This window comes from Arctopsyche grandis, chromosome 7 (assembly GCF_051622035.1).
Source record: "Arctopsyche grandis isolate Sample6627 chromosome 7, ASM5162203v2, whole genome shotgun sequence".
Taxonomy (NCBI): domain Eukaryota; kingdom Metazoa; phylum Arthropoda; class Insecta; order Trichoptera; family Hydropsychidae; genus Arctopsyche; species Arctopsyche grandis.
Window position 1 is genome coordinate 9939560 of NC_135361.1, and position 24105 is coordinate 9963664.

Below are 24105 nucleotides of genomic sequence, written 5' to 3' on the forward strand. Positions count from 1 at the left end.
ATTTAAATAAGTATTTAAATACTTTAGTACTTTTAAGAAGCCAATTAAATTTAAAAAACTTTTTCAAATAAATTTACTTCTATAATTACATTTTTTCCAGTTAATACATATATTTTTTACTTTTTCTTAATATTTGGTAAATAAATAAACGAATTAAATTAAAAAAATATATTTTTTACAACATATTTTTTTATTGCTTAGCTTTGTAATCGAGAAGAAAAATATATTTAAAACATCTCACCGACATATTTTTCACTCATCGTTATTTTCATTTTGTGTGTGTAGTTTTATAAAATATTTATCTGGTAAATATTTATCATCAATATTTTCTTAATTTGAAATTGATGTATGAGTGGAATATTAATCTACTCTCTTCCATTTGGGCTTCGCAGGGATGTTTTGTATTTGTAGTTCTTATTTATCGGAACAGGCTGCAGTTGAAAGACATTCCCTTCTTTGTATTTTTACTACTTATTTAAATTTTCATTTCATCTTATTACCTAACTGTTTTTTTTATAACTGTGTTTAAATGTTGTTTTTTTATCTTATTATTTTGCTCTTACTTTTTGTTCTATCTATTTATTTTTTGTTTTTATCCCCCTCTTGTTTTATTATCTAGGCCATTATGGCGCATAAGGTTCTTCCTGTAATGCCACAATGGTTCAAAACTTTTAAATAAATAAATAAATAATTGGAATATTTTCAAAAAATAAATTTAATTACATTTTGTAAATTTAATAAAAACTGAAAATGATGGTGTATTAAATAAATAAAGCACATAAAATAATAAGAGATGAATAGACATTGGACTGAAAGTGCGCTAATACGAGAGATCGAGTTACTCGCTACTGCATTTGCCAATTTTTAAATGCCAACGTCTCTTGTGAAGTTTTTTTATCTGTAATTATTCCACAAATGTAATAAAACAGCTAAAAAAACTATTAAAAAATTTTTATAAGATAAAATCAAAAGAACTTAAAAATTAACAATTTTCGCAAACTTTACAAGAGCTAGTAACAGTTCATTTTATTTTAGAAATTCCTCACCATTTTTCAACCTATATACATTTTTTTCAATTTGGATTTGCATTAACATTTGAAACTCAAAATTTTCCAAGACGAATTGGTTCATTATTCCAACGTGAATCGGTCCCACCTGTGAGTCAGTGCGATGCATTCGGAACGAGTGTCGTTTAAACTGTTACATAAACTAGGTCGTATCCTAAGGGAAATTCTCGTATGAACGCTGGTCGTTCGTTGGTTTTGTTTATTTATTATATTATATTATAAAATATATAATATAATATTGTTTTATTTGTACGGCCGCGTCAGTTTGGCGTACAAAACGCGACGCAGCACATTCCAGAACAAGACGTTTGACGATGATTTATAGCTCCTAGAGGTCCAGAGGGTCAGTCGTCAGGGTTGAGAACCGCATTCGGGGACTCCCCGAGGCGTCAAAGTCGTCATATCAAACGGACAAGTCAGGAAAATACGAACCCTTGAACCTTTTGGGCAAAAGTGCTCCCCAGCGAGGCCTAGTGTGTCCAGCTTAATAATTAACGCGCTGTAAACTAAAACGATACACGAGACCATTATTTTATCACGCTTGCTGAATTCGATATATAAATGTAAATATATGTATAAAATACGGTTAGTTTAATTTGGGTATTTATTAATGTGGGATGTCACGTCGGAAACGACGATTTGTCGTTGTGGTTGGGTGGGTAGGTGGTTTCCTAGCATTTTCCTTAAATTTTCCGGCATCCCTCGAGATGCACTCGGCTGCATTTCGACTTGCAGTCACGGTTCATTGAGTGGAAACTGGATGACCCGAGGCTAGACGGGTCCCTCACGAGACAGATCTCCGAATCGAAACAGGTAGACGAAATCATACCAATATTGCTGATTTCCAGGTTTTAGTGTAAGATGGGAAAATTTATATTTATATGTAATACAATACAAATTTATGAACCTGATATGTGTAAGTTATACATATGTATATAATATTAATTTATTTGACAATAGAGTTCAACAATCAGTACTCAAATTTCAAATATTGTTTCGTATTTATGTACAATATAATATCATATTATATTATGATACCGCAATATTCTCCAATATAAATATTTTTGTATAATAAACGAGCATCGCTTGACATTTACGTACACTATTATTATAGAAATAAATCGTAATCAAAGGGCATCCAAAAATGGTTTCCCAAACGAATCCCTACTCAACCGCATTGTGCCCTGTTGATACCCACTAATTGACCCAAATAAAAGGTATAAATTTAGACGTCCATTTTATTCACCGTTGAAATGTTTGTATAAATTTTTCACCGTACACAAGGAACAAAAATAGTTCGGACATTTATGTCTTTATACGAATCAGATTACGGGAGATAGAGATAACGAGTCTCTGGTCCAAACTCGCGGCTAACCGTAAGTTGGAGCAACTGAATCCAATTTGCCGATCAACAGGTCAGGCGATCGTGGAAAAATCTAACAAGAAGTTTCCATCTCGGAAAAATTCACATCGCGACGACTCTTATGATCCGATCGTCGCCCACTTGAACGGCGATAAAATTCAATTCAAACCCACCCACTTATCCACCCAAGATGGGGGGGTGAAAATAAGGGAGGATTCAATGTAAAATTTTAGCTTTACCGAGCAAATAAACCGAATCGAATGGCCGGCGCACCCTAAACGAGCGATCCCGTTAAAAAATTCATACAAACCCGATCGATCCCCTGCGGTACCTAAATCGACCGGTTTGGGGATGGGTAAGAATACGGAAACATAGGGTGGATAAGACCGAAAGGAATTATTATGTGTATTATTATATTTACTACGAATAACTGAAGTATGTATTAATCTGCATTCGATTTTATTTTGTATGAAGAAAATTATACGGTTAGACCTTTGATTGTAGACATGTTTCTAACGATAATTTACATGTCATAATCGTCCTATAATATGTGTAATTTTCTGTATTCAATACATTGCATTTAAAAGAAGATTTCAGTTGTGTCAACGTAACGTCATTTTGCAATTCAATTAACTGAAATTGTAAATTTCCCACATCCATTGGAAAAATCATTGCTACTTTGGACATTATTTTCACTTATATGTATTTGAAGATGATAAGTAATGTCCAAAGATTTCTATGTGATAATAAAAAACTGCAAATTTTATGAAGCTCATTAAACCTCTTGTTAAATTGATCCAATTTTTTATGTTTTCAACATCATTCTTTTTTTGAAAACAAGTCGCATTATTATCTTTATCTCAATTAAAAATGTTCTTATTTCAGTCAATAACTTTTGAAACCTAAAGAAAACATATTTTTTGTTCAACTACTTTATTTATGAATCAGCAAACATGTCTACTTTAATTCGTTGATTTCGTTTCTCATAACAGAAAGAAACCTAAAAATGACGATAATGATGTAATAAATGAAAATCCAGCAGTATGGCTTGGTGGTTGCGATAACGCTTACCACCTAGAGGTTCCCGAGCTCAAGCCCTGGGTAGGCCTCGATTGAAAATAATTAATTTCAAGTATGTCTGTAGTACTGCTGGTCAGATTTGGATATTTTTAATCGTTTCCTATCAGATTTTTCCAATTTATCTGATTTCATCATTGAAACGGTTCCTAAAAAAATGGCGAAAATCCCACTTCCATGTGAATATGATTTCAAATTATTATATACTAGTTGTTTACCCGGCTTCGCTCAGTATTTGTAATATAAATAGCTTAAACATGGCTAATCTAATAGTAAATATTCATTTGTTTTTTTTATTAAATTTAGTTGAATCGAAAAAATTAAATATCGAATCGTCGTCATAGAAACTTTGTTTTGTTTTCAATATTCCCAATCAAAAATACGTACAAACATACATACAAAGTCTCTTTCGAAATTATATATTATGTAGATATATGCAAGTTTAATATTTTACATATTAAAATATTAAATTAGTGGTGTGGACTAGTGGTTAGCATATTATGCTTTCCAGCAGAGCGGTCACGCGTTCGAGTCCCACTAGAGCCCTGCTGCTAGCCAGAACTTGGTTTGTGACTTCCAGGTCGATCGTTTCTAATCAGAGTTTGCTAATTTTTCTGATTTTCATTGAAACGATTCCTGTAAAATTGGTTTCTCTTTTCCTATCTTTCTTGCTAATCAACGTCTTAAGGTTCGCAATTTTTATTATAAAATGCTGCACATTTTTTTCCATAAATATCACTGTGGATGTTTATATGAATTCGCATTGTATAAAAATGCTTATGTATATTTGTCACAATGGAATTATATTTCAAGTGAAAATATATTTTCACTGACATTTCAGTGAATTCATAACCAGTTACATTTTCAGGATTGGTTTTATTCATTTAAGATTAGATTGTTAGGGTTGGTATTATTTAACGGTTAGGATAGGTTAGGTTAAGTAAGGGTTGGGCCTATTCATTTAAGATTGGGTTGTTAGGGTTAAATTTATAGAGTTAAACCTTGAAAATTCATTGTTCGATACATTTCCACTGCTTGAATTGGTGAAAATATATTTTCACTTGAAATATGCTTTCACTGTAACATATTGATTGTAGTGTATCTATGTAAGTGCACTCGTCGCTTTGGAGCTATCTGTAAAAGAGAAACCAACCCTTATGAACGTGGTGAAATAAAAAAACTGGCCAAATAAAGGCAAAATAGCATGGAGAAAAAATCCATAAAAAAAATCATTTTTGACTTTAAAAATTTGTTAGACAATTAATTATAAGTATTTTAAAACAATAAAAAATCACAATCAATAGAAAAAACATGTGACTATTGATTCCAATACTCACTTTGAGCACATCAATAGTAGATTTTGAGTTAAAGACCTTATTCTTCTTCACGTGCCATGTCCTCCTAGAACGTCGGCAACTAGTAGATGTCCCATTCTTATTTTGTCCATTGCTGCTCGAAATAATTCTCGGGTGCTGAGGCCGTACCACTGTCGAAGATTAAAGACCACAAAAGTCAAAAAACTTTAAAAATAATATAGATTTTTGCATATAGTAAACGATCACTAACCAACAAAAATCATTATCATATTCAAATTCAGTGGGTCACACTTAGTAAAGATTGGTTAGTCTCCGCTCTGGTATTATTTTTTTGTTGCTCAGTGTATGTTATCAATAAAATGCCAACACGAATTTAATCATTTTGAAAATAAGCTGACCCAGTTGAAAGTGACCGGACGAGTGGATGTAAGAATAACGGCGGCAATAAGAAGTGTGTGCCGTTTTGTGTGGAGTACATATACGAAACCGTCAACCACCACATATGTCAGCGCTAGCAGATGACAAATAGAGCCTTGCGTTGTAATGGTGGGGCTTACGGAGCCCCGGGGCCTGTGCCCCCCTTCACGTGTCATATTACCGACCTGACATATTGCTAACGGGCATTATGCGGTACGGACACGATACACCTACCCAGTACCCAGGGCACATTTGCGGCCCCCACATTCATATGCATATTGTAAGGGGCTTCTTGCTTGATCACCGCTGTTGCGCGACCCCATTTGGCCCCTACTATGAATCAATCATCTCGGAAAAAACGTGACCTTGACCGTGCTAAATAAACGCTAACGACAGTACGTCCCAATTGATTCTGATTGATACATACGTACGATCAGTGGCGTAGCTACCGCGCCCGCAGATCCCGCAATGCGGGGGGGCGCCTTTTTCACTGATTTTTTAATTCTTTTGTAAACATTTTTTTAACCTTCCAGCGAGCGCGCGGAGCTATTTCCTTTGAGCAGGCGCTTGTCGTAAATTTTACGTCATCAAGTTTTCTCCATGTAAATACTGTTTTAGTTATGTAAATGGTGATTTATTTATGTAAATTTTAAGGAAATATTGTAAGGTTATAAAAAATGATAAATGACAATACTTTAAAATATATATATATATATATATATATATATATATATATATATATATATTACTTTCTAAACAAAAAACCAAAACAACACTCTAAATATGCTAACATTTCAAAACAAAATATTTTATCGACCTATTCGATCATTAGTCAGAATTATTAATCAGAATCAATATTACCTATCAGAATTAATATTTTTATCCTTACAATTATTACAAACCACCTCAACTGCAGAATGCTTCTGGCATGTAAAGGTTTCAACGGAACGCTCAACGGAAATTACCAAATATCGATGACTCACAAAAACTTCTAAGCACACTTGATTCGCCTGCAGTTTCGGGAAACACTGGCCTTCGAATAACTCGAAGCTCGATGCTTATCACTAAGTGGTAAAAGTAGGAGATGCGATAAAGCGCATTTGTCGTAAATTTTACGACAGCGCGCCCGCTGGAAGGTTAAAAACCTCTCTTATTTTTCAACCTATTTGCATCTCAATTTATTGTATGTAGCTGAGAATTCTCTCTTATTCTTGTATATATTTTTTCAATTTGTAAACAATAAAACAAAATTATATGAGGCGTGAAAACCAATAAAGTTTTCAAATTTATAAATTTTTCGCTATCAACATTAAGAGGGCTGGACACCGGCGCCTTGTCCATACAATCGTATTACACTTCTCCCTTCCTCAATTATGGCACTAGAGAAATTATTTTTTAATATGCTATGGATATCCACCATAGGCATGTTTCTATTTTTTTTATTTTTTTATTAGTTATTTTTTATAGGATCTAGGAGCCACCAAACATCTATAAAATCGTCTCGTTTTAACACCCACGAAAAGAGTCCAGCGTGCTAATTTAACGATTGATTTTTAAAAAAAATACGAAGACAAAAACATAGAAAATATCTTTCTTATACCGATGATTTTTTTTTTAATTGGTCCAGTTTCGGAGGAGAGAACTGGAGAATACGAAACCTTGATTTTGTCGATTTAAAAAAGGTATTATCTGCTTTTATATATATATATATATATATATATATATATATATATATATATATATATATATATATATATATATTCGCATTCACTCAATATATGTTTGTATATATCGAAGAAAATGGAAAGTTTCGATGTTATTCTCCTACTCGTGCTTCTTGCTTTCTTCTTTCCTCGGCCTCCCAACTTTGTTTCACAGTTCCTTTAATCAAAAAACGCTGATGCTCAGTCGACATCAGTAATTTTAGAAATAAATTTGAAGAATTCGTAACAATTTCAACAATATTAGGGTTGAAGCCAAAATTGAAATTGAATCGTCAATCTCTTATCTAAAAGCATTTCGATGAACTTAGTCATGATACAAAATTCCAGTATCCATTTAAAGGATTTTTAATGCGACACTAAACATAACCTTAGTGCAAATGAAGATTTGTATCACGTTATTTAATGACATTGTTTCAAAGTTCGCTTGCCTGCAAAGCAATTATCAGATGACGATTTACATATGTATGTATGCACATATGTATATCGTGGAGCCAAATCTCTACCCAACTGCTATTTCAATAACTTTGACAAATCATTGCCTAATCAGGTGCTTGATTTCCGTGTAAATAACCGAATAAAGAAGACCGACAGTGTTCATAATTTGGCAAAGATCTTCATTTTTAATTTTTATACTTTAAACTATAATACTAGCAGTAGCTGCGAAATAATTATCCCCCGGATTGGGATGACGAATTGGGATGATGAATTGGGATGGGACGAATTGGGCAGGAGCGAAAAAAGCGAATATACATATGTGTTCAAAATTGAAAGTGTAGAAATTAACGTCACCAGATCGGTGACGTTATTCGAATAATGTGTGAAATTTTGTATCAAGTTCCGTGTTGTTAATTCCAATTATTTTTACAAAGAAAACAAACAAGACAATGGTGAAATGATTAAATCTTTGTAAAACAGCATATCTCGTATATTCGTTTTCATAAAATATTTCGTTTTCATAAAATACTTTCTCTAAGGCAGAGAAAGTGAATCCACTTCGGTCATTTTTATTATAATGAATAAAAAAAACTAATTTAGTTTGTCCGCAAGGTATTGTCATGAATATTTGATTAAATTTACCGACTCTTCGGTCTCCATTCAGAATACACTGAATTATGCTTTGTAATTTTCAGTACACTAAATACAAAAAGCTTCATTGAATTTCGAACTGAAATAAATATATACTAATAGATTTATGTATATTTTATTATAAAATATTTAGATTTAGAATATAAAATTTTCTAGCAAGGCTTAGTATAGAATTTCCCATCGACATACTACATATATTAGAAAGCTATAAATTAGAGATTTTTTTTAATTAAAGTAATAAAAATGTAAATCCATGGAAATGGAGGGATTTAAATAAAATAAATTCTTATATAAAGTCGATGTTAGTCTTTAGAGTTTCTATCCCATAAAACTTCACTATGACAGAAGCTATAAAAATGTTTGTTAAACTAAAAAGACAGTGCTCTAAAGTTTAAGTTGAAATTTATGATGATATCTGCAAGAACACTTTGCTCATTACGTGCAGTCGATTAGATTTCAAATTGGTTCTGGCTTGAAAATTTAAAATTGCTGCAGATTTTCGGATTGAGACATAAACTAAAACTGAAAATCTACTTTCTACTTTCACGAGCAAGCTTTGAATCTTTCAATAGTGAAAAGCCTATGGTTCTATTTTTACGATTTGAAAATTCCAATATCTCTAAAGTTCCATTGGCAAACGGTAACGCAGACACCTGTCCCGATCGAACGCCAGCCATAAACATAACTCGCCTTGAATTTCCACTCTCCCAGCGCTTTTCTAAAGCAATTACGGAGATATGACGAACGTTTATTCGTCGTCGGATTTATACAATCGCGTCGGGATGCTGCGTGGGATGAGTGTCCCGGTCTCGGATAAATCACCGGTCGCCATCGATACACCGGTCACGCACGTTCGCCGGGAACTTTGGCAGTTATGACCGTTCGGAGGCCACCCTCTTATACCGGGATATACTTTTGGGTCTTTGCATTAGCAAAATTGACTTTGGCTCTAATAACGTCGAGGCCCCAGAAGCGCTTCTAATAGTCTTCCAGCACAGTGAGGTCGAACGCGCCCGCTAAACACCTGAGCTAATACTTACTTACATGCGAACGAATTGGTTCAGAATTCAAGAGGCGTATTTATTTATTTATTTAAAAATTTTGGATGTGCCACAATGGCCTACATAAGAAAACAAGAGAAGGAGAAAACAAAAAAAATAATTGATACAAGCAAAAGCAAAAAATAAGACAAAAAAACAACTTTTTAACACAATCATAAAAAATTGGAAGAAAAAATGGTTAAGTAATAAAATAGTAGCGGAGAAATAAAAATTTAAATCTATATACCTGTATATAAAATAGAATGTCTGTTTGTCTCTCTATCTGTCTGACTCGTATAAGCTCTTAAACCACTCAACCGATTACGATGGATTTGTGGTATGCATGTCCGAGAAGATTACTGTGAAAAAAAAACGGGAAAAACCTTTTAATAATAATATTCGTAAGAACCACCATTGTGTAGTTAAGGAAATGTGTTTGTTGGTAACCACGTTAACAGGTTGGTTACGGCGTTGAGCTCCAACCATCACTTGAAACGGGAACGGGAACGGGGATTGCATACCTTATTCTTGCATTGCAACGCATACAGGGTTCAGCTAGTAAGTAATAAAATACAAAGATAATTTAATAAAGTAATAAAAATACAAAGAAGGGAATGCCACCTGCAGTGTGTTCCGATAAATAAGAACCAGCTATAAATACAAAACATCCCTGCGAGGCCCAAATGGCAGAGAGTAGATTAAAATTCCACACATACATCACATTAATAATGACGAGCGCAGACTACCAGACAAATAGCTATACAGAAAATATCGCATTTAGGCACGGCAGCAACGATTTCATTGAGAAGTCGAATAGCTATTGGAATAGGAGCCATTCGAAAAATAACTGTGCGAGCAGCAGGTACAGCCATCAAATAATGATATCTACCACGCATATATGTACATATGTATGTACTGTAGTTATTAAGGACATAAATTCCCAACATAAAGTCCCAGCAACAACGGGCATGACATATTACCACGTAGTAGCTCGAGAATGAAGAAATAATGTTAAATTTTGAAATAATGTTTTATTAAGAAATAGTGTCTAATTTTGAGTTATTTTTAAATTATATTATAGATGAATTAACCGACATTGAATAGCCTTGTAATAGGAACTATTGACTCCAGATTCTGGACCTTCCAAATACCATCTACGATTTTTAGTATAGATACATAGTATATGAGATAGTACATTGAATTTGGTTATCCTAAATTGAAAAAAATGTGGCTTTGCATAACGAACAAATACACTTACAAGAAGTGTTTCAAGCATTTTTATACGAGTCCCTTCGAACTCGGGCTATGAGCCTTTCCAAAATATGCATATGTACATACTCGTTATGTATGTACATAAGTCTGAGAGTATCGTGAGATTTGAATCCAAATTTAATGTTCCTAAACCGAAAAAAAACAAACATACAAACAAATCACCTTTGAATTTTTCTTATAGTAAATTAGATTATGTTTCTACTATGATAATAAAACTTTTAAAATTAAAACTGTTAAATTTGACGCTTGACGCAAAATTCAATTCTAGAGAGAATAATTTCAGGATTCAAATACCTAAAAATACATTTTTTAAGTATTCATAAAGTTAGCATTTTAGTTTTTGGGTATATTTTGTTAGATTTATTGAGAACATCTTAAAAATTAATCTTTCTTTCGATTCAATGAATAAGAATAGACTAGACTTAAACTTGGCTTGGACTAACATTATTTTATCTGTTAATATATGTATGTAGATACCAGCCAAAAGTTAGTTTAGACTGGGTTCGATATAAGCTCAAATTAAGCTTACATTAAATTCAGGTTGGACTTTTACTAGGTTTAGAATAGTCTCAAACTAAATTAAAATTGAGATAAGAATTGGCTTTAACATAAAATTACACTAAAAAACTTTCGAGTTTACAGAGTGTACTGCTAAATCTGCGAAAACTTTATAAAAACAAACTTTTATATTAATTTTGCCTTCAAGATATTATTTATTCAATAAATTAATCATCGAAGACCTTTATTTGAAATCGTATTATGAAAATAATTGAAGTGAACATTTTGTCCATATACGAAATACGTTTCGTTTGAATTGTAATGTAATTCAAATACGATTGGTCCTTAGTTTATTTTATAATATTGATTGAAGGAAGAATCAGCCATTATAAATGTAATATAGAGAGACGGACTAGTGTACGTAAGAATGGGTAGGACTTGGGGGTGGGTGGCCAAATACAACGTTTAAATATTTATATAGCCAATGGTCAGCGCTTACGGTCTCAAACGCTATTTTGCCAGGGTAAATATTATAAATCGGAATTTTATTTTGTTAATGGAATTTATAAGATATTTCTCCCTTAAGCATGAGAAGGTATCTCGGTACCAAAAATACAAGAACGAACTTTCAAACAGTCGAGTAATAATAAATATGTATATTATGTAACGGCGATAAAATAAAATATATGTACTGATGTACCTATATAGGGTACGTAACGTTTTAGCAATAGTTATCAGCTATGGAAATTTACGATCTGAAACTTAATGTTCTGTGGAAAACTTCAATTGTACGTGATATGGAAGTTAACTACATATTTATAGTGTACTTTAATTGATTTTTCTCGTTCAAATTACCCTTTTCACCATGTTATATATCCTGAGCATAATGGTGCTGCAATTTTTAAATAATGTATAGTAAATTAGAACTTTGTTATTTTGTTCCGATGTGTAGATACGTATGTACATATATTATGAAATATAATGCAATTTCTAACAAATATTTTCTCATATAAATAGGCAATGATTTGAGCGATAAAATAAATGTCTTAAATAACTTAAAATATATACATATGTACATACATATATGCCTAAAAAACAAATATTGAATAACTTATAATGGGTGGTCTGGGTCAAACGTAAGCGTTAAATTACCATTTTTAATATGGAAAAAAGACAAAAATTATTATCCGTTATCATTTTTATGAGTTTTTTATTAGTTTCACTTCGTCAATTAGTGTGTCAAACTTCCCACACTCTTCCGACCATTTTTTTAAACTTTGCCATTTTGCGAGATTTTGCCATCGATAGAGATTTCAATAGGGTCCGCTAAGTCGATGGTGAAATATGATAATATGGTAATAAATACGTTTAAGAATCCAAAAATTTTGGATACGGTGACAGCTCACCCAATTTCAATAGCCAGAAGCCTTGTTTGTTTGACTTTCCACCCCCCCCCCCCCCCCTTCGTTTTGTCAGATTTTAATATCAACGCTTATTATCTAATTAATTAATTAATAAAGGCCAGAATGTCCAAATTTTCCTGCTATCCTAATTCGTCACTTTCTATTAAAACATTAAAAATTTTACAGCAATGAAATAGCGGCTTTAAAAAATGAAAACTGAATTCCATGCCTAAACGGGCAATATAATAACAATAGCATATTTCTAAATTAATAATTGTCATTTTCTCCCAAGTACAGACTCGCAGTCAATTAGATTATGTTAAGCTAATGTTGTGCTCGTTGATATGTCAACGGATTGTTTCGGAAAAAAAATGGTACATGCATCAAAATAAAGTTATATGTATAATAATAATAACAACAACAATTGTCGTCGAAATCGTAATCGAAACTGAAGTCGGAACTCGTTCACGTGTATTTATTTTATTAAATTTCTCTAGGCACAACATTTTAAATTTTATCCTAGCATTTAAAAATTAGTTTTTTTGAAGTCTCCATACTGGTCAACGCGTCCGCCACATACCCACAAACATACATACATCGCGTGCGTTTTTATCTAATATATATTATTATTTATATATGTCACAGTGAAATTATATTTCAAGTGAAAATATATGTTCACTGAAGTTTCAGTGAAATCATAACCAGTTACATTTTCAGGGTTGGTTTTATTAATTTAAGATTAGATTGTTAGGGTTGGTATTATTTAAGGGTTAGGATAGATTAGGTTAATTAAGGGTTGGCCCTATTCTTTTAAGATTGGGTTGTTAGGATTAAATTTATAGGGATTTTCACTGATTGATTTGGTGAAAATATATTTTCATTTGAAATATGCTATCACTGTAACATATACACCAGTGGTTTTACCCGGCTTCGCACGGTATTTCTAATAAAAACAGCTTAAACATGGCTAATCTAATAATAAACATTCAATTGTTTTTTTATTCCGGAACTGAAATAAGATTCCGGGTCCGGAACTGCAAAAGAAATCTGGATTCAAAACTGAAAAAGGAAACCGGAACTGATACAGTAATCGTGATCCAGAATTGAAAAAGTCATCCGGATCCGGAATTGAAAAAGGCATCCGGATTCGGAATTGAAAAAGGCATCCGAATCCGGAAATGATAAAAGTATCCGGAACCGGAATTGAAAAATGAATCCGGAAATAAAATCTAAATCTAAAGCGGAATCGATATCGTCACCATATACACTTTGATTTGTTTTCGATGCTACCACTCAAACCTTACATCGTTACAAAGTCTCTTTCAAAATTATATTGTGGCGTAAGGGCGGGTGGAGGATCCAAGTAAAAGGCCAAAGTCGTGTCACAGCTTTAATTGGGGATTAAGGAGATACACACACTGGCAGTGCTCCGTCCAGAATGTCTTGATATCGCCCAAGTACCGCCTTATAACAGATAGGTCACTCGAGGCATCTTCAACATCCGGTTTGTTTCCTATTGTTATGGTCACGTACTAGATGTCCCACGCCACCGGTGTGGGCTCTGAGAACTCTACCGGAATGCGACCCCGAGTTACCGATACCGCCGCTAAGTGCATTAGGAGATAATCCTCGAAACCAATTATAATGGTCACACAGTCTCTGGGATGCTACTCGGCCTAATCCGACAGCACTTACTTGGCCTAATCCGAGTGTACGTAACAATATATGAGATTAATTCTATTCTTCCCTCTTTAAACATGAATTTTTCAATTACCCTTTCGTAAAATTAATTTTTCATACAAAGCACTCAAAGCACCAACATCAATACTCACTTTTCGCCACGGGTACAAACCAACATATCTTACAAGGTAATAATAAATAATACCTGTATCTTTTTTCGATTTTTGATTTCGATTGAGAATCACCGTTTTAGAATAAAAAAGAAAAAACTCAAATATTACCTTTATCAACGCTAAATAAAATAAAATTATATCGCGCGCTCATATTACCATTATTAACCTATGCTTCACCTGTATGGAATAACGCCTCGAATACTAACTAACCTTTCCGAGCTCCAAGTAATACAAAATAAATCCCTAAAAATAATTTATAATACACCCATATATACTAACCTGAAAAAACTGCATGCCATATATAATATTCCGTTTGTTACAGACATTACTAACAAACTAACCAGTAGATTCTATGACAGAATCACTAATAACCATACTAACACACTTGTGAAGAGTCTCGGTGATTACAACAAAATGTCTATACCCTTCAGGTATAAACACAGATTACCTAAACACAATCTGCTTTAGGTCATCGACTTTAGAGAGTCTTTAATTAATATTATGTATTAGATGTATTATGAACATTTATAAGGATTGTAAATAGGTTTTTGAGCTCTTTTTCCTATTATGCTTTAGATTAACATTAGAATAATATAATACTGTGATTACTAACCAAATTAAATTAAATTGTAAAATAGAAAATGATTAGTAGATCAGTAGCTATTAAAATAGATATAAGATGTATTGTGAACATAATTTCGTAATAATAAAAAGCATTTAAAAATCAAAAAAAAAATCAAATATTACCAACATATTTTAATACAAGAGAGTGATAGTTAACAGGATAAGTGTTCGAAATATAGTACTTGAAAGAAAATTGAATAAATCGAACTTCATTGAATTCCCACTTTTCCTACAGAGCTTTCCTGTAACTTTTCCCTCTATATAGTCCATACATAATAAATTTCACCGTACACTACGGTGGAAACCCGTAAATTTTGTCACAGATGTCGCTCCCAAGTCCGCGGTGCAAATTAAGCTCGTTTTATGACAGAGAGTTTAACCATCGATACGTGTCGACGCGTTAACGTGTAACTCCACAGTTAAAATTAATTATGAATATCAACCGTCTAGGTAAGGCGTCTTTAAGCCGAATTAGACGTCCGACGCTCGTTAAACGCGCTCGGATTAACGGCACTAACGGCGCTCAATCAATATTGAATTATCGTATTGGCCTCGTTATGTGCGATGGGGTGCGGTTCTTAAGCCACCCCTCTGGGGCTTCGGACTCCTACATCCCCCCCCCCCTTTGGGCCTGGGCTTCGACTTTGGGGGTCTCGCGGGACACATGAACACATCACGATCGAGTAATTTAGCCTGTCGATAAGCTCCTTCAGGCTTTCTCGCTCTCTCGAGAGGGACACGAAATACCTAATTTTGTAGGACGAAGTGAGCCACGCCCACACAAAAAAAATCTGAATTTATTTGCGAGGCGTTTAGCTGAATGTGCTGGGTTTAAAATTCAACCTTGGATGTGAATAGGGCGAAAGGTGATTTTACACCCTTATTTATACACTAACAACTGTATAGGTATTTATGTGTTTACTTGAATGGAACGAGTTTCTTTGACTGGTGTCTAGAAAGTTACTACACGTTTTATATTTTATTTCGTTTACTGAAGCATCATGGATACATTCGCTTTATATATTAGTGAATTCGGTTCAAAAAGTAACTATGTAGTACCTATGCTTAAATACTCAAAAGTTAATCTATAAGCCATTCTTATTATTTTACATAGATATAAAGCAGGAAGGCCTAACACGTAAACTCCAATGCGCATTCCTGTAGAATTACTAACATTGCAGCATTTTTTATTGAATAAATCGCTGAATTAAATTATACCATTAAATTGTTTTATTAATTTTTACATCTTTATATATAAAATTGAATGTCTGTGTGTGTGTCTCGAATAGGCTCCTAAACCACTGAACCGATTACGATGGAACTTTCAGAATTTGTTGTATGCATGTCCGGGAAGATTACTGTGAAAAAAAACGGGAAAAAACCACTTAATAATAATATTCGTAATTTCGATTTTACTGACGCGAAATTAAAGCTATCCCGCCTTCAACGCATCACGCCGCGAGTGTGACAATAATCGCGCCACGCCTACCTCGCACTCGAATGTACTGACCATTCAGGGCTGTACCACAAACACACAGCGGATGACCCACGTCAACAAATATATATATATATATATATATATATATATATATATATATATATATATATATATATATATATATATATATATATATATGTCTGTGGAACTTGAACAGGAATTGCACGCGTTATTGTGGCATTGCAACGCATTCCTGGTTCAGCTAGTAGATATATAAAAGGAAGGCCTAACAAGTAAACCCCAATGCACCTTCCTAGACAATTAATTACAAACATTGTAGCATTTTTTATTGCATAAATCGCTATATTTCGACAGGCTGAAGGACACGAAATTAACTATTAATTAATTAATTCATTCATTCATAAAGACATATGTGGATTTAGATTTACATAAATTTTTACATATTGTACATACATAAATCAAATTCAGATATTTGTGAGATAGTGAGTAGGATGGTTTTTGCCAATTTGATGCAGGAACCGTATCAATAATGAAATCAGGTAAATTGGCAAACTCTGATAGGAAACGATCAGCTTGGAGCCACAAATATCCAAGTCTGACCAGCAGCATTAAAGATTAGCACGGGATCGAACCCGGTAACCTCTCGGTGCTAAACGTAAACGCAGCCACCGAGCCATACTAATGTTCTGAGATACATAAACACTCATACTACTGTTCCCGATATTTTGAAAATCCTATCATTTAACAATATTTCTGTCAGGCGACGACTCACTGATGCTACATTATTTTTTAAGCTCCTAAATGGTTTCCTTGATTATCCCAATTTACTGAGTACGTTTGGTTTCAGGTTCCCAGTTAGGTATTCTAGACACGTTGCACTCTTTTCACTTAATTATTTCAAAACCAATTCCCTAAAATATCTACAGCGTGTTTATCGTATACTTAACGGGGAGCTGAATGAGGTTGATCTATTCGGTATTTCCTTGCATCGATTCAGGACTGACATCAAGAGAGTCTTGATTGATCGATCCATTTCTATTTCTGTTATATAATCTTTATCCAATTATATTATATCACTTTATGTTTATCCAATTATATTATATCCCTTTATGTTTATCCAATTATATTATATCATTTTATGTTTAGTTATGCATTGTCGTATTTAGTCATATTTTAGTTTTTATGCTTTTCTTTTTCATTTGTTTGTGTATATGTACTATATTATGTATGTAATTTGTAAAAATCTATAATTGGGCTCAGATATTATTTTGTTTATTTTTATGCGTTTCTACAGCCAGCAGTTTGGCTTAATGGTAGCGTATATATTTAGCACCACTGAGGTCGAAGGTTCGAGTCCTCGTCAAACTGCTGGTTAGGTTTGGGGGTTTTGTGACTCCAAATCGATCAGAGTTTGCCAATTTTATTTGATCATTGTTGAAATGGTTTCTGAAAATTGGTATTAGATAATTTCCTGTTGTGCTATACCACAAAATCTGTGTGTATAATTTGTAAAAACTATGCACAGTAATTTGAAATCAATAGATATCTCTATAGACATTTCTATAATTTCGTGTTTATTATATGTATAAAAATTGTAATAATAATTGTACACAAAAATCTAAAAATAATCCATAGACGTCTCTATGATTATTATTTCTGTACTGATTAATTGTTATATGATATGTATTCTGATTGTATATGTATTATTCTATTTCTGACCGTTATCGTACACTCGTCGCATTGGAGCGATCTGTTATGACGAATGTATATTAATTGTAACAATAAAATAAAATAAAATAAAATCTGTTGTCTGTTAATTTTTCAATAAATAAATACTGCTGGCTATGTATTATATACACAAATTTTACCATTGGCGTCACCTAAGGGCTACCTGTCATGACGACTATGGTATAAATGTATGTATAATACAAAATAATAAAACCAGAATGAAAAAAAATCCAGGGTCTCTTGTCCAAGTCATTTAAATTTATTTAAAAAAATAAAAATACATAGATAAATTAATCGTAATTAAAGACAAATATCCTTTGAAACGATATAAAACTGGACTTACAAGAGTGGCAATACGACCCCAACACACAAAAAGTTTGCACGCCCCTGCACTAAAACGGCATATCGTATTTTATAGACGATATCCGAGCTAGAGTTCCTAAACTGTGGGGCTAAGCGGTCTGGTCTTCGTCAAGGGGCAAGTTCAGCGTCGATCTATGGTAATTTGGTTGACTTATTTAGTGTGCCGGTTAAGCTTTCTTGTTCAAGCGCCGGCCAAGAATATCAAATGTTTCCCATTACTGAGGGATTACGATTAATGGGAAACGCCGCGATATGTTTCCCATAAATTCGCCCCGTTTATTAGACGCTCGGGGATATCCGGATACCGCGACGACCCCACTTCCGGGAAAAACTTTTAATACCCCCACCCTTTCCCCAACTACCCTCTTTCTCCCATCCCACAAGACTACTGTGTAGTTCGAGTTGTCATTACTTCAACTATCGCCTTCATAGCCCATTTAAAAAAAATCAGATGTGAACAACCCATGACTTTATCTATGTATTTGAGAAATATAAGAAGTATAAAAACCAAATTCTATAATGCAACATACATGTGCATTATAGAATTAGCCAGCAGCATAGCTCGGTCGTTAGGCTTCTGCTTAGCGTCGAGAGGCACCGGGTTCGATCCCATGAGCTGACCTCGATTGAAAAGTATTTTTCTGAGTACATCCGTTGTGCTGCTAGTCAGACTTGGATATTTGTGACTCCAGGTCGATCGTTTCCTATCAGAGTTTGCCAATTTTCTCTGATTTCATTGTTAAAACGGTTCTCGTTTAAAAATTGGCTAAAAATCTTTCCTACCTACTATGTCACCACTATTTGATTAATGTACAATTCATAGATGTCTCGTTAATTTGCGAGTTTTTCTGTGTCTCGTAATTCAACAACTTCTAATAAAAATGCTGCATTGTAATTTGTAATTGGCCAGGAAAGCGCGTCTGGGTTTACCTGTAAGGCCTTCCTGGTATATATGTATGTAAAAAAATAAATAAATAAAATAAATGTGAACGTATACGTATAATACATACACGTCCACACACGCCAGCTATGAGAGCATTTTCGATATAAATTGAGCGCAAAACATACAGAAACATACAGAAGACAAAAGTCCTACTTCCGGTTGTGAGATTTTGTTCAATTTTTTTTTTGTATAACTAAGCATCACTATAAATATCATAAACCTAAAATATCAAGAAGATATTGTTTAAAAAAAAAACTTATTCCAGTTTACGAGTTCTAGCCAAAACCTTATCAACTCTATGTACATAAAGAGTACAATAAATTTTCAGCGAATTATACATTCAGTGAAGTGGAAAAAATCGTATGGTCACAACATTTTTCCACATGTTTTTGAGTTGCATTCAAAAAAACTTGACAGAATCCTATCTTATATAGTGACTTATTTATATAAATTTTGATTTTAATAATTAATAATTTTTGATTTATTAATTATTATAAATCTGCAATGAAAAATTCAACGTAAAAGTAAAAATAATATCACCTGTAAAAAACGTTGTCTTCATACATAGCTTTAGCAGTAAAGTATGCATTTGTGATTTTTGCAACTTTTGGTTATGAATATTATTTATAAAGCACTTTAATGATTGAGAAAGTGCGAAAATCTTTTCTTCGTTTTCTATATAGGAAAGAATAAGGGTATTACCCATATCTTTACCCTAGTCTTTTCTTTTTGAACTTCGGAGAAACTTCTCATTAATTCGTTTTGTTCTATGTACAGCTTCTACGAGGTAATACGTCATGCCCGTCGTTGCTGGAAAAGTTAGGACTTTATGACCCTAATAATTATGTGCATGGTAGACATCATCATTTGATGGTTTTACCTGCTGCCTGCACATTTCTTTATCAAATGGCTCTTATTCCACGAGCTGTCAGCGAAACTTCTCAGCGAAATCGTTACTGCTGAGCCTGAATGTGATATTTTCCACCTTAGTGAGCGTAGATTATCAAAGATTATATTAATCTATCTGTCTCCTCATTATTTTCATAATCGAATTTAATGTATGAGTGGAATTTTGATCTTCTCTCTTCAATTTGGGCCCCGCAGGAACATTTTATTACTTATTGCAAGATATTCCCTAAGTCGTATTTTAATACTTGAATTTTTTTATCTGCTACTATTACAATGCTTTACTTATTTTATGATTGTGTATAAATGTATTTTTGTTTGTTTATGCGTATTTATTTTTATTTTTATCATCTCTCTGTATTTTATTTCGACCATTGTTGTGCATTAGGAATTAGGAATTCCTGTATAAATAAACAAACCTAATGTTGTATAGCTTTGTATTGAAACTTAATATTACATTAAAAAATTAAATTTCAAATTTATTCACTTTTAACAAATAGCCGAATATTAATTATTGGAAATTGAAACTCATAAATCCCTAAAGATACCTCAAAGTTTCCGCTCTGATTATTTTTGATCTAAAGTAATTTAATATGTATTTTAATTATTAGAAAAGCTTATACCACCCAATTTCAATATTTTATTCTGTATTATAAGTTATGTACATTTATTTAAAACATTTTTATTTAAAGCATTTACATACATATGTATGTAAATGTTTCTTTAAACCTGAATTTGCTCAACTAAAGATTTTTCTGATAAATTTGAGTACCGAATTCTAGTTTTTAACAAATCATTTTTTTTTTTTCAATAAATCATAATTTACAAAACTTCCATCTATTTTTTCTTCACTTTCATTCATTCAAACAATGTCGAAGAATCCGACTATATTTTATCATAAACACATATTTGCTTAAAATTTTTTGATCATTCAGAGCTCAATTCGACAAAATTTTACGTTATATGTATTACATGTACTTCTTAAAAAAAACTTCAGAAAGAAAAATTTTTTTTTAATATCAAAGAGTATTGAAACATTTTCAGTGCGATAAAATGTAAATGAACCTAAAGAATAATTTAGGTCGTCGTCGTCTTCTCGGAAAGAAAGTACAAAGTACTTTTGTCCGAATATTATTTTATTGAAACAAAATCATAATCCCCGAGATGAAGATCCTCCCTTACCTTTTATATATAAAACACTCGCGCAATAGACTGAATAATGAGATTCAAATAAACACCGTATTATAACGATCTTCGAAAAGAAGAAAGCGGTAACGAGCGATAAGACGATATTATATGTGTATGTACATATGTATATGCATGTACATACATATGTATATACATATATATAATTTCCCCATCATGCATACATTACATTATACGTCCAAAGTTTGACTCATATTACAAAGTACACACCCGGACAGACTCATGTAATACGAAACTGTAATAATATACATAATTAGGAAATACGTGAGCATGTCGTGTCTGGGCATGATTTTGTCATCGCGTATTAATCAAGGGATCGCAGAATTGAAACGCGGGGCTTTTCCACGGTGCGGGTCGCCGGAGATTTCCTCTCGGATGAAAAGCGGAATATATTTACGCGACGGGAAAGCCTTTTGTGTCAACATTTTCCGAGTCTCGTCGTCCGAAAATCGTCGTGGAAAACTGCGGACAAACAGAACGCTCCGATTCTCGCACACTCCCATTGTTTGCCTGTCGACATTTACACCTCGGCGAAAAATCCGGCCTATTACTATACTAAAATTCGCATCCAAATACGGAAGATTAAATAATATTCTCTTACGTAAATTTCAGCTTGGGTACGTGTATCCAAATAAAATTGTGTGCGTTTAAAAATATGGACTCTCAGTCACGAAACCATCTACGTACAAAAGAAAAACTGTACGTGGCGCAGAATACATGAATATTTAAAACTTATTACTTTCACTCGAATAAGCAAAAGTTTCCCGTCCGTACGACACACAATATAAATATAAAATGTCTCAATAAATCGTATATATCGAATTTAATATATAAAATCAAATCAAAACGCGTCTCGGAAAACTCTGTATTTTATTTATGATTTATCAGTACGAGTCTGATATATACAGTACGTTTTAATATACCCATACATAATGCATGGAAATGTTATTCGAATGCATTTATTTTATCAAAACGACTGAAAGTAAACATTATAAACTATATATTTCTATGAAAATACGTTTGTTAATAATACATCACATTCATTCGCCATATGGTTGGTGACTTTGAGTTCTCCAGTTCTAAAGAAATGAAAACAGCACATGAATACGATATGAAAACTTTTCAAATGATGAAACCGCTGCAAAGATTTCATCTCTTTTACACTGAAAACGTTGTCGCACATTATATAAATATATTTTGTTTAACTTTACAGAAACGTGTATATATTTTCATTTGAACTGTTGTAGGCAGTGAAAGGAAACCGATCGCTAAGAGTCCGCCTTTTAATAGTCTCTCGAAAAGGAAACAAAGCAATAAACTTCTCCCAAGACATTACGATAAAAACTTGAAAGTACGAGCCGGCTCGAGATTAAAAACCGATTCGTGAAGCCCAGTAAAAAGCGGCAGTTGTAAAACGTAGAAATTAATTAATTTAAGTCCAACCGACCGAATGACCGCACGTTGAGGTTGAATTTCCCCGCACATACATTTGCAAAAGAAAATGGAGGGAAACAGAAGTTTTTGTGATCAAGTTAAGAGCACTGCCAAGACAAATGTATGGACAAAATATGAATGCGTCCCTCAAAAGGTGCACGATAAAATATGTATACGTATAAAGTTGTGCGAAAAACTTAACAATACAACGCAGCTCAACGTAGAGATATTTTATATATGTACATATTTTTTTCATTTACTGGAAAATGTAATAAAATAAACTGAAGAATATCTGAGGGTGAATCTTTGTACTCTTTGGACACGTGTATACATACAAATATATACAGCATTATTTTTTCACACAAAAAAGAACCTCTATAGGAATATGCAACGAAATGGTTGAATTTTCTTCAGAAGGTACATATATTGGCTAGCATTGCGTTACTAGATGAGATTTCCACAAATAAAAAAAACATTGTATATTTCTTGAAACTTTGAAAATATACCGTATTTTCCTTTTCGACATAAATAAGATCATATGAGGTTTGCGGAATGTATCGACGACTATTGATATTACGATTCAGATCAATTCAGACTGCTCTTTGAAAATGAATAAACTATAAAATACAAACATACATATCTAATAAATAAAATGTTTACTAACTAATCAAAAATCGAATTTCCCAAACGTCAACGCCGACACGATTCTAGCTATTGGCATATATGTACATATATATATGAGCTGTAATATTTGAAAGTGGTGGAAGTCCAATTTTCAGTCCCAAAAACAATATTTCTGTTTTCACTTAATTTAATTCGATATATCCAGAATTTAGGAAAAGCAGAAGAAACGTATTACAGGCCACAAATATTTTTGAAAATTGTTAAACTCAAAACATTATATTTAATGTTTTGCGAATTTATTCATTTTTGTGTATTTAGTTAAATAATATAGAAAATAAAATAAAATATTCATGAGATTCAATATGAGTTTATTTAAATTATATTTATTTATTACAGATAAGCTATAGTGACATTACATATATATTATACTTAATTTGTTATATTATGGTTATTCTTTATTCATTTTTTGTGTATTAATTATAATAATAAAATAAAAATAAATAAAAAAATATATAAACGTAGATTTCATTTTAGCTTTCGTGATGTGTTTGCATATATTTATTGTAAATCTTAAAAATCATTAATAAACCTTTTCTTGAAATAAGGTAATTCTGATTCTAATGATGTGCCAATTCTACATTGTCTGTACCTACATAAATTTTTCTGAACTCGAACATTTCTTTTATTTAGTAGAAAATTGCA

General features: G+C 32.7%; 1 protein-coding gene across 4 annotated transcripts in view; it reads right to left on the bottom strand.

Moving 5' to 3' along the window:
• Positions 1 to 5761: 5761 nt before the first annotated feature.
• Positions 5762 to 24105, bottom strand: part of Cnep1r2 (CTD nuclear envelope phosphatase 1 regulatory subunit 2) — a 141858-nt gene continuing 123514 nt past the window's right edge. For 2 of the 4 annotated variants that reach the window (XM_077435086.1, XM_077435084.1), the window contains exon 5: positions 5977 to 6369. The gene's annotated coding sequence lies outside the window, so the exon portion shown is untranslated. Of the gene's footprint in view, positions 6386 to 24105 lie in introns of all 4 variants that reach the window. The other 2 variants (XR_013260849.1, XR_013260848.1) reach the window with 2 other exon arrangements.